Source organism: Mobula birostris, chromosome 7 (genome assembly GCF_030028105.1).
Source record: "Mobula birostris isolate sMobBir1 chromosome 7, sMobBir1.hap1, whole genome shotgun sequence".
In the NCBI taxonomy this organism is placed as follows: domain Eukaryota; kingdom Metazoa; phylum Chordata; class Chondrichthyes; order Myliobatiformes; family Myliobatidae; genus Mobula; species Mobula birostris.
In genome coordinates this window covers 86861739-86872217 of record NC_092376.1, presented here as the reverse complement: position 1 = coordinate 86872217, position 10479 = coordinate 86861739, and positions in this window count along the sequence as shown.

The window sequence follows — 10479 nt, the reverse complement described above, 5'->3', positions numbered from 1 at the left end:
GCGTTCACCAGCAACTTTGATGTGTGTTGCTTGAAATTCCAGCATCTGCACATTTCCTCGTGTCACAGTTCACTGTATGTTTTGGTGTGGATGTGATAAATAATGCTAATCTTTCTTTCTTCCTTACCTAAAGAAAAAACTGACTTGCAGTTGTGCTGCATTTGAAGTGCACTGTCTGATGTAATAATCTGGGAAATGTGGAAAAACAATTTGGGCACCGAAGATCCGATAAAAAACAAGGCAATGGTGATAAGGTTGTTTTAGATTTTTTTTTGAGAAATAATTTATAAATGGGCCACTGGCTTGATTTCATGGTGATTTGTAGAATTTAAAGTTCATCCAAGAGATTGCACTTTCCCTTGTTGTCACTCACATAGGAAGTGTTAGCTTATGTTGTGACCATATCTTATTGATATGGAACACAACTACAGCTGTGAAGATCCCTGCTACACCTGATGACTCTGTGATCTCTGTCTCAGAGGCTGATGTTAGGCTGTCTTTCAAGAGAGTGAACCTTCGCAAGGCAAAAGATCCTGGTAAGGCTTTGAAAACCTGTGCCAACCAACTAGCAAGAGTATTCAAGGACACTTTCAACCTCTCACTGCTACAGACAGAAGTTCCCACTTGCTTCAAAAAGCCAACAATTGTACCAGTGCCTAAGAAGAATAATGTGGACTGCCTTAATGACTATCGCCCGGTGGCACTCGCATCAACAGTGATGAAATGCTTTGAGAGGTTGGTCATGACTAGACTGAACTTCTGCCTCATTGCAATTTGCCTATTGCCACAATAGGTCAATGGCAGATGCAATCTCAATAGCTCTCCACACAGCCATAGACCACCTGGACACCACAAACACCTATGTCAGGATGCTGTTCATTGACTATAGCTCTGCATTTACCACCATCATTCACACAATCCTGACTGAGAAGTTGAAGAACTTGGGCCCCTGTATCTCCCTCTGCAACTGGATCCTCGACTTCCTAACCGGAAGACCACGATCTCTGTGGATTGGTGATAACATATCCTACTTGCTGACGATCAACACTGGTGTACCTCAGGGGTGTGTGCTTAGCCCTCTGCTCTACCCTGTATACAGTATACACATGACTGTGTGGATAGGCATCGCTCAAGTACCATCTGTAAATTTGCTGACGACACAACCATCGTTGGTCGAATCTCAGGTGGTGATGAGAGGGCATACAGTATGTTATTTATTTTTTTCTTCTATATTATGTATTGCATTGAACTGCTGCTGCTAAGTTAACAAATTTCACATCACATGCCAATGATAATAAACCTGATTCTGATTCTGATTCATTGAAATGAAATTTAAACATACAAACCTGTTCCTTAGAGATGAGAGGTCTATCAATTAAGCCACAACTGACACAATGGATTATGTATTTAAAAGGAAATGACTAGAAATTAGTCTATAAGATATAGGAGCAGAATTAGGCCATTTAGCCCATTCAGCCTGCTCTGCCATTCCATCATGGCTAATTTATTATCTCTTTCAACTCATTATCTTGCCTTCTCCCTGTAATCTTTGACACCCTACAATCCATCAACCTCTGCTTTAAACAATAGCCAATGACTTGGCCTCCACAGCCATTCATGGCAATGAATTCCACAAATTCATCATCCTCTGCAGAAAGACATTCCTCCTAATCTCTGTTCAAAAGGAATGTCTTTCTATTCTGAAGCTGTGCTGTCTGGTCCTAGACTCCCCCACTATAGGAAACATTCTAAGCACGTCCACTCTTTCTAGGCCATTCAGTATTTGATAGGTTTCAATGCAATCTCCCTACGTTCTTCTAAACATCAATGATGACAGACCCAAAGCCATCAAACACGCCTCAAATCCTTTCATTCCAGGTTCATTCTTGTGAACCTCCTCCAGACCATCTCCAATGACAGCACTGCCTTTCTTAAATAAGAGGCTCAAATCTACCCACCATATTCCAAGTCTGGTCAGTGTGATACCTTACAAAGCCAAGGTATTATATACACTTTAGTCTCTCCATGCTACATTTGTAGAAGACTTGGAGTGTTTTAGTTGACAAACCAAATCTCCTCAAACTCCTATTGAAATGTAGCTGCTACCTTGCCTCTTTTATAGCCACATCAATAAGTTGCATCCGGGTTAGGTCCTTAGATATTGACACCTAGGAACTTGAAACTGCTCACTCTCTCCACATCTGATCTCTCTATGAGGATTGGTATGTATTCGTCTTACCCTTCCTGAAGTCCACAATCAGCTCTTTGATCTTGTTTACATTGAGTGCAAGGTTGTTGCAGCGACACCACTCAAATAGTTGGTATATCTCGCTCCTGTACACCATCTTGTCACCATTTAGATTTTGCCAACAGTGGTTGTATCATCTGCAAATTTATAGATGGCATTTGAGCTGTGCCTATTCACACACTCATGGGTATAGAGTGAGTAGAGCAGTGGGCTAAGCACACACCCTTGAGGTGCACCCGTGTTGCCAGCGAGGTGGAAATATTATTCCCAATCCACACAGACTGGGCTTCCAGTTAGGAAGTTGAGGATCCAGTTGCAGAGGGAGGTACAGAGGACCAGATTCTGTAGCTTTTTGACCAAAACTGTAAGGATGATACTGTTAAATGCTGAGCTATAGTCAATAACCCACATCCTGACATATTGTAGGTATTTGCGTTGTCCAGGTGATCTAAGGCTGTGTGGAGAGCCATTGAGATCGAGTCTGCTGTGGACTTATTGTGGTGACAGTCAAATTTAGTGGGTCCAGGTCCTTCCTGAGACAGGTTTTGATTCTAGCAATACCAGCCTCTCAAAGCATTTCATCACCATATGTCTGAGTGATTCTGTCCTATAGTCGTTGAGGCAGCTCATGCTGCTCTTCTTGGGCACTGGTATAATTGTTGCCCTTTTGAAGCAGGTAGGAACTTCTGACGGTAGCAGTGAGAGATTTAAAATGTCTGTGAATACTCCCACCAGTTGGTTGGCACAGGTTTTCAGAGTCTTACCAGGTAATCCATCAGGCCCTGCCACATTGTGAGGGATGTGACGCCAAGCAAAGCAATCGGACGATTGATGCTAATGAGAGAGATAAGAAAGACAATGGCAAAACATTCAAAATGGTAATAAGAGAGAAGAGAGGGATTAATGGAAAAGAAACACAATTCAGAATATTGGCAGACCGGTTGCTTTGAAACTGAACTGTTTGAAGTTTAATGGACAGGTCATACCCCAGCAGGGGGATAAAAAGAGCAGGTTTGCTAAGGCACGTGACACACCATGAGACCACAAGACCCTGGAAAGAGCAGTGTACCCCCACAAGTGGTGGGAGTTTGGAGGTCCAGTTCGTGGGAACCAACCAGAGGCTCACAGTGTGTAAAGGTATGATCAGTGGGAACCTGGGGTGTGTGTCCGCCCTTGCCTGGGTGCCGGGTTCACCACGGAAGAACGATCGTATCCAGAACGGAGGGGTCACAGTCGGTGACCACAGCGGGGATTAGAAGACATAAAAGGGTCTGCCCGAAACCAACTGCGAAGACATCAAAGGTCTGCCTGAACCAAATTGCATCTCTCGCTCTCTCTCTCTCTCTCTCTCTCTCCAACAGTACAACAACAGCGATTACTGCGAACTGCACTAAACTGAACTGAACTCTGCTTCACTTAAAACTGATCATTTTACCCCTAGACTGCGATAGAGCTTGGTTGATTCCTATTACCTTAGTTCTGTGTATATGTGTGTATTATCATTGCTAACCTGTTACACTTACGATTAGAGTACTGTATTACTTAAGTCTTTAATAAAACTTTATTAGTTCCTAGTAATCCAGACTCCAACGAGCATTCCATTTCTGCTGGTTTGGCAACCCAGTTACGGGGTACGTAACAGGGCTCACCCCCTTGAAAGACTGCCTAGTGTCAGCCTCCGAGACAGAGGTCGCAGGATCATCAGATGCTGCAGGGATCCTCATAGCTGTGTTTTATTCTCCCTTTCAAAGCCAGCTTAAAAGGCATTGTGCTTGTCTGGTAGTGGAGCATCACCACCATTCATGATGTTTTGCTTTGTATGAAATAATGGCCTGCAAACCCTGCCAGAGTTGACGTGCATCCAATGTCATCTCCAGCCTCTCCTAGAATTGTTCCTTGGCTCTTGAAATAGACCTCTGCAAGTCACACCTGGTTCATTTGTACAGACCTGGATTGTCAGACTTAAGTGCCACAGATCTAGCCTTCAGCAGACTACGAACCTCCTGGTTTATCCATGGCTTTTGGTTTGGGAATGTACAGTAAATTTTCGTAGGTACACACTCATCCTCACAGGTTTTAATGAAGTTGGTGACAACTGTGGCACATTCATCCAGGCTTGAAGATGAATCCCTGAACACAGTCCAGTCCACCGATTCAAAACAGTCCTGTAAGTTCTCCTGTGCTTCCCTTGTCTATACCTTCTTGGTCCTCACTATTGGTGCTGCAATCTTCAGTCTCCGCCTATACTCAGGGAGTAGAAGTACAGCCTGGTGATCAGACTTACCAAAGTGTGGGCATAGGATAGCATGGTAGGCATTCTTGAACTTAGTGTAACAGTGGTCTAGTGTGTTATTTCCTCTGGTACTGCAGGTAATGTGTTGATAATAATTATTTAGTGACTTTATCAAGCTGGTTAAAATCCCCCAAAATGATGTGAGGTCATCAGGATGTGCTGTCATCAGGATCAGCTCTGATAGACTGTAACCATTCGCAAGAGGTGTGGAGCGATAAACTAGCAGTGCTTTGTAAGGGTCTTTTGTATTCAGTAGGAGACTCTTGACAGTTTGCACAGCTCTTTCTGCTTCTCCATTTGCCTGTGGGTACTGTGGAATTCTTGTGTGGTGTTTGAACTCACAGTCGCTAGCAAAGCCTTTGAATTTTGAGCAGCTGAATTGTGGACCGTTGTCTGACACAAGTGTCTCTGATATTCCATGGAGAGTGAATACAGCTTTCAGGTGCTGTGTGACTGCTGCTGAGGATGTAGAGAGCAGATTGGACATCTCAACATTCCGTGAGTAGTAATCCACGGTGAGAAGATATTTGTCTCTTTTCAGCTTGAAAATCTGTGCCTACAAGTCTGGGAATTCTGTGGGACAGGGAGGTTCAGCATGATTTTTGTACAGTTTTCTGTATGCCTCACATTGCTTTACATAATCTCTCAGCTTTGTGCTCAGGCCAGGTCACCACACAGATTGCCTTGCTCTGAGGCGGCATTTTTTGATGCCTTGTTGTCCTTGGTGGATGTGACTGAAGATTTTGGTGTGTATAGAAGCAATAATGGCAGGTCAGGAGCCCTTTAGAGCAAAACATTAAGAAAGGTGAATGACATACACACAATGCTGGAGAAACTCAGCAGGCCAGGCAGCATCTATGGAAAAGAATAAACTGTTGACGTTTCAGGCCAAGACCCTTCATCAGGACTGGAGGGAAAAAGGGAGTAAGAAACACAAGGTGATATGTGAAACTGGGAGGAGGAAGGGTGAAGTAAAGAGCTGGGAAGTTGATTGGTGAAAGAGATACAGGGCTGGAGAAGTGCAAAGTCAGATACCTCCTCTTATTTACCCCTCAAACAGGATCCCACTAAGGACCACCAGGCCATTGTCTCCCACACCATCACCAACCTTATTAGCTCTGAGGGTCTCCCATCCACCGTCACCAGCCTCTTAGTTCCCTCACCCCACACCTCCCGTTTCTGCCTCCTACCCAAGACCAACAAACCTGCCAGACCCATTGTTTCAGCTTGTTCCTGCCCCACTGAACTCACATCTGCATACCTCGACTCAGTTTTATCCCCCTTGGTTCAGCCCCTTCCTACCTACCTCCATGACACTTCATACATTCTGGATCTTTTCAATGCTTTCAAGTTCCCTGGCCCTGAGCATCTTATTTTAACTATGGATGTCCAGTCCCTATACACCCCCACCCCCCACCAGGAAGGCATCAAAGTTCTCCATTTCTTTCTGGACACCAGACCCAACCAGTTCCCCTCCACCATCACTCTCCTCCATCTAGCAGAACTTGTGCTCACTCTCAGTAAAGGTGTTGCCATGGGAAATTGCATGGGTCCTAGCTGTGCCCGCTTCTTTGTCGGCTACATCGAACCATTTACGTTCAAGCCTACACTGGTGTCTGTCCCCCACTTCTCCTGCGCTACATTGACGACTGCATTGCTGCTGCCTCCTGCACCCATGTGGAGCTCATCAACTTCATCAACTTTACCTCCAGCTTCCACCCTTCCCTCAAATTTACCTGGTCTATTTCAGACACCTCCCTCCCCTTTCTCAATCTCTCTGTCTCTATCACTGGAGTCAGCTTATCCACCAATGTCTATTACAAAGCCACTGACTCTCATAGCTACCTGGACTATACTTCGTCCCACACTACTACTTGTAAAAACGCCATCCTCATCTCTCAATTCCTCTGTCTCCGCTGCATCTGCTCTCAGAACAAATCTGCTTTCCAGAACAAAGGAGATGTCCTCCTTCTTCAAAGAAAGGGGCTTCCCTTCCTCCACCATCAATGCTATCATCTCTTCCTTTTGTCCTCATCTGCCCCCACGCCATCCTCCCACCACCCAACCAGAGACAGGGTTTCTCTTGTCCTCACCTACCACCCACCAGCCTCTGACTCCAGCACATAATCCTCCGTAGCTTTCGCCATCTCCAGCAGGATCCCACCACCAAGCTCATCTTTCCCACCCCCCCCACTTTATGTATTCCACAGTGATCACTCCCTCCTTGACCCCCTTGTCCATTTGTCCTTTCCCCCTGATCTCCCTCCTGACACTTACCCTTGCAAGCAGAACAAGTGCTACACCTGCCCCTACACCTCCTCCCTCACTACCATTCAAGGCTCCAAACAGTCCTTCCAGGCGAGGTGACACTTCACCTATGAGTCTGTTGGGGTCATATGTTGTATCCAGTTCTCCCGGTGTGGTCCCCCGTATGTCGGTGAGACCTGACATAGATTGAGAGACCGTTTCACTGGGTACCTATGTTCCGCTTGCTAGAACAAGTGGGATCACCCAGTGGCCACCCATTTTAATTCCACTTCCCATTCCCGTACCAATATGTCCATTCATGGCCTCCTCCACTGTGGTGATGAGACGACTCTCAGACTGGAGGAACAACACCCTATATTCCATTTGGGTAGCCTCCAACCTGATGGCATGAACATCGATTTCTCAAACTTCCAGTAATGTTCTCCCTCCTTCACCATTCCCCATCCCCTTTCCCCCTCTCACCCTATCTCCTTGCCTGTCCATTGCCTCCCTCTGGTGCTACTCCCCCTTTTCTTTCTTCCATGGCCTTCTGTCCTCGCCTATTAGATTCTCCCTTGTCCAGCCCTGTATTTCTTTCGCCAATCAACTTCCCAGCTCTTTACTTCATCCCTCTCCCTCTAGGTTTCACCTATCACTTTGTGTTTCTCTCTCCCCCTCCCCCTACTTTTAAATCTACTCCTCATCTTTTTCTCTCCAGTCCTGAAGGGTCTCAACCTGAAACGTCGACTCTACTGTTTTCCATAGATGCTGAACTCCTTTTGGAACAGCTGGCTATCCATGCTTGCAGCATTGCATGACCTTATACCATAAGACCATAAGCCATAGGAGCAAAATTAGGCCATTTGGACTATCGAATCTGCTCCATCATTTCATCATGGCTGCTCCATTTTTCCTCTCAGCCCCAATCTCCTACCTTCCCCCACTCCCCGTATCCCTTCATACCCCGATCAATCAAGAATCTATTGACCTCTGTCTTAAATATACATAATGACTTGGCCTCCACAGCTGCCTGTGGCAAGGAATTCCACAGATTCACCACTCTCTGGCTAAAGAAATTCTTCCTCATCTCAAAACTAAAAGGACACTCCTCTATTCTGAGGCTGTGTCCTCTGATCTTAGACTCTCCCGCCATAGGAAACATCCTCTCTACATCCACTCTGTCAAGGCCTTTCACTGTTTGATAGGTTTCAATTAGGTCACCTCTCACTCTTTTGAATTCCAGTGAATAGAGGCCCAGAGCCATCAAACGCTCTTCATATTACAAGCTGTTCAATCCTGGAATCATTTTTGTGAACCTTCTCTAAACCCTCTCCAGTTTCAGCACATCCTTTCTAAGATTAGGGATCCAAACCTGCTCACAATACTCCAAGTGAGGCCTCACCAGTGCTTTATAAAGTTTCAACATTATATCCTTGCTTTTATATTCTAGTCCTCTTGAAACGAATGCTAACATCACATTTGCCTTCCTCTCCACAGATTCAAGCTGTAAGTTAACTTCGGGGAATGCATAAGGACTTCCAATCCCTTTGCATCTCAGTTTTGTGTATTTTCTCTCCAATTAGAAAATAGTTAACCCTTTCATTTCTTCTATCGAGGCGCATGACCATACACTTCCGCACATTGTATTGTATTTGTCATTTCTTTGCCCATTCTCCTTATCTGTCTAAGTCCTTCTGTAGCCTCTCTACTTCCTCAAAACAACTGCCCCACCACTTGTCTTCATATTATCTGCAAACTTTGCAACAAAGCCATGAATTCCATTATCCAAATCATTGACATTTAACATAAAAAGAATCGTTCCCAGCACAGACCTGTATGGAACACCACTAGTCACCAGCAGCCAGCCAGAAAAGGATCCCTTTATTCCCACTCTGCCTCCTGCCAGTCAGCCGCTGCTTTATCCATGCTAGAGTTTTTCCTGTAATATGTAGCTTGTTAAGCATCCTCATGTGAGGCACCTTCCGAAAATCCAAGTACACAACATCAACCAATTCTCCTTTGTCTATCCTACTTGTTTTTTCTTCAAAGATTTCTAACATGTTTGTCAGGCAAGAATTTCCCTTGAGGAATTTGTGATGACTATGGCCTATTTTATCATGTGCCTCCAAGTACCCCAAAACGACAATCTTAACAATTGACTCTAACATCTCCCAACCACTGAGGTCAGACTAACTGGCCTATAATTTCCTTTCCTCTGCCTCTCTCCCTTCTTGAAGAGTGGAGTGGCATTTGCAAATTTGCAGTCTTCAGGAACCATTCCAGAATCTAGTGATTCTTGAAAGATCATTACTAAAGCTTACACGATCAACTTTCCAGCTCTTAACTCCATCCCTCCCCTTCCTATCTTCTCCTATCATTTCGGATCTCCTCTCCCACTTCCAAATCTCTTACTATCTCTTCTTTCAGTTAGTTCTGACGAATGGTCTCAGCCCGAAACGTCGACTGTACCTCTTCCTATAGATGCTGCCTGGCCTGCTGCGTTCACCAGCAATTTTTATGTGTATTACGATCTCTTCAGCCGCCTCCTTCAGAACCCTGGGGTGTACACCATCTGCTGCAGTTGTTGAAGGGAAAATAACTTTCTGCGTCATAGCACATAGGTTGTCTACTTTCTTGTAGAAAAGCAACTTTATCGACACACATGTGCAGAAGGCCGGGTTTCTCTGGCTGCTTGAAACACTCAGGTATAATTTGGCATCAAATATAAACTGCTGAAAGGGAAGGAAGAGGGCTCCATGTCTAGTTCTTAGACCTAGCGAATGCCTTTGGGTCAGTCTCACAGAACCTCCTGTGATCTTCATTTGAACCCTTCCGTGTACCAGAATGTGTTACAACCCTGTGCCATAGTCCGGTCCGTGAAGTCCATATTCCGGTTCACGGTCCGGTCCATCGACCCTTGCTCCAGGTTTTCCTATCTACCCTGTTTCTGTCTTTGTTGAGCTAATTGAGGCAGCTGATGCTAGTTGGGAATGGCTGCATAAATACCTTCAGAGACCAGGGCATGGTTGCTGGATTGTTCTTGTCCTTACTCCTTGGATCCCTTCCCCTGCCTTCTGTTTCCTCGCCTGAAGCCCTGCCTTGTCTTGCCAGTAACTCTCACCTCGCCTGAAGTTCTGTCTTGCCTTGCTTTGCCTGAAGCCCTGCCTTGTGTTGCTAGTAACTCTCGCCTCACCTGAAGTTCTCGTCTTGCCTTGCTTTGCCAATAGTCTTGCCTTGTCTTGCTGTCTGGTCCTGGAGCCACCCTGTACCTAGCTTCTTTCCTGTCCCTTGCCTCTGCCCAGGTAAGGCAGGCCGTCTTGCTGTTACCTGGGGTTGGTTCTGTCCCTTCCTATCCCTTGCTTCTGTCGGGTGGTGATCCGCGCCCTGCCCAGGAGGAACCTGCCAAGCTTCACCTCAAGTCTCCTGTCTCCAGCCAGTAGCCTCACCTCAAGTCTCTAGCCTCTAGCTTCTAGCCTGAGTACTCCAGCCTCGTCCTGCCTGCCTGCCAAGCATCGTCCTTGCCTAGTTCTGGGGTCTGAGCCAGAGGCAAGACCCAAGTACTGGGTCCTTGTCCAGTCTCTGGCTCGGAGTCCGAGCCTGGGCTTCTAGCTCTCATGTTCAGTCCTGTTCCAGGTTCCTGGTTTTCCTGTCCATGTCCTTGCCATCGCCCTGTATCCTCGTCCTGTCCCGA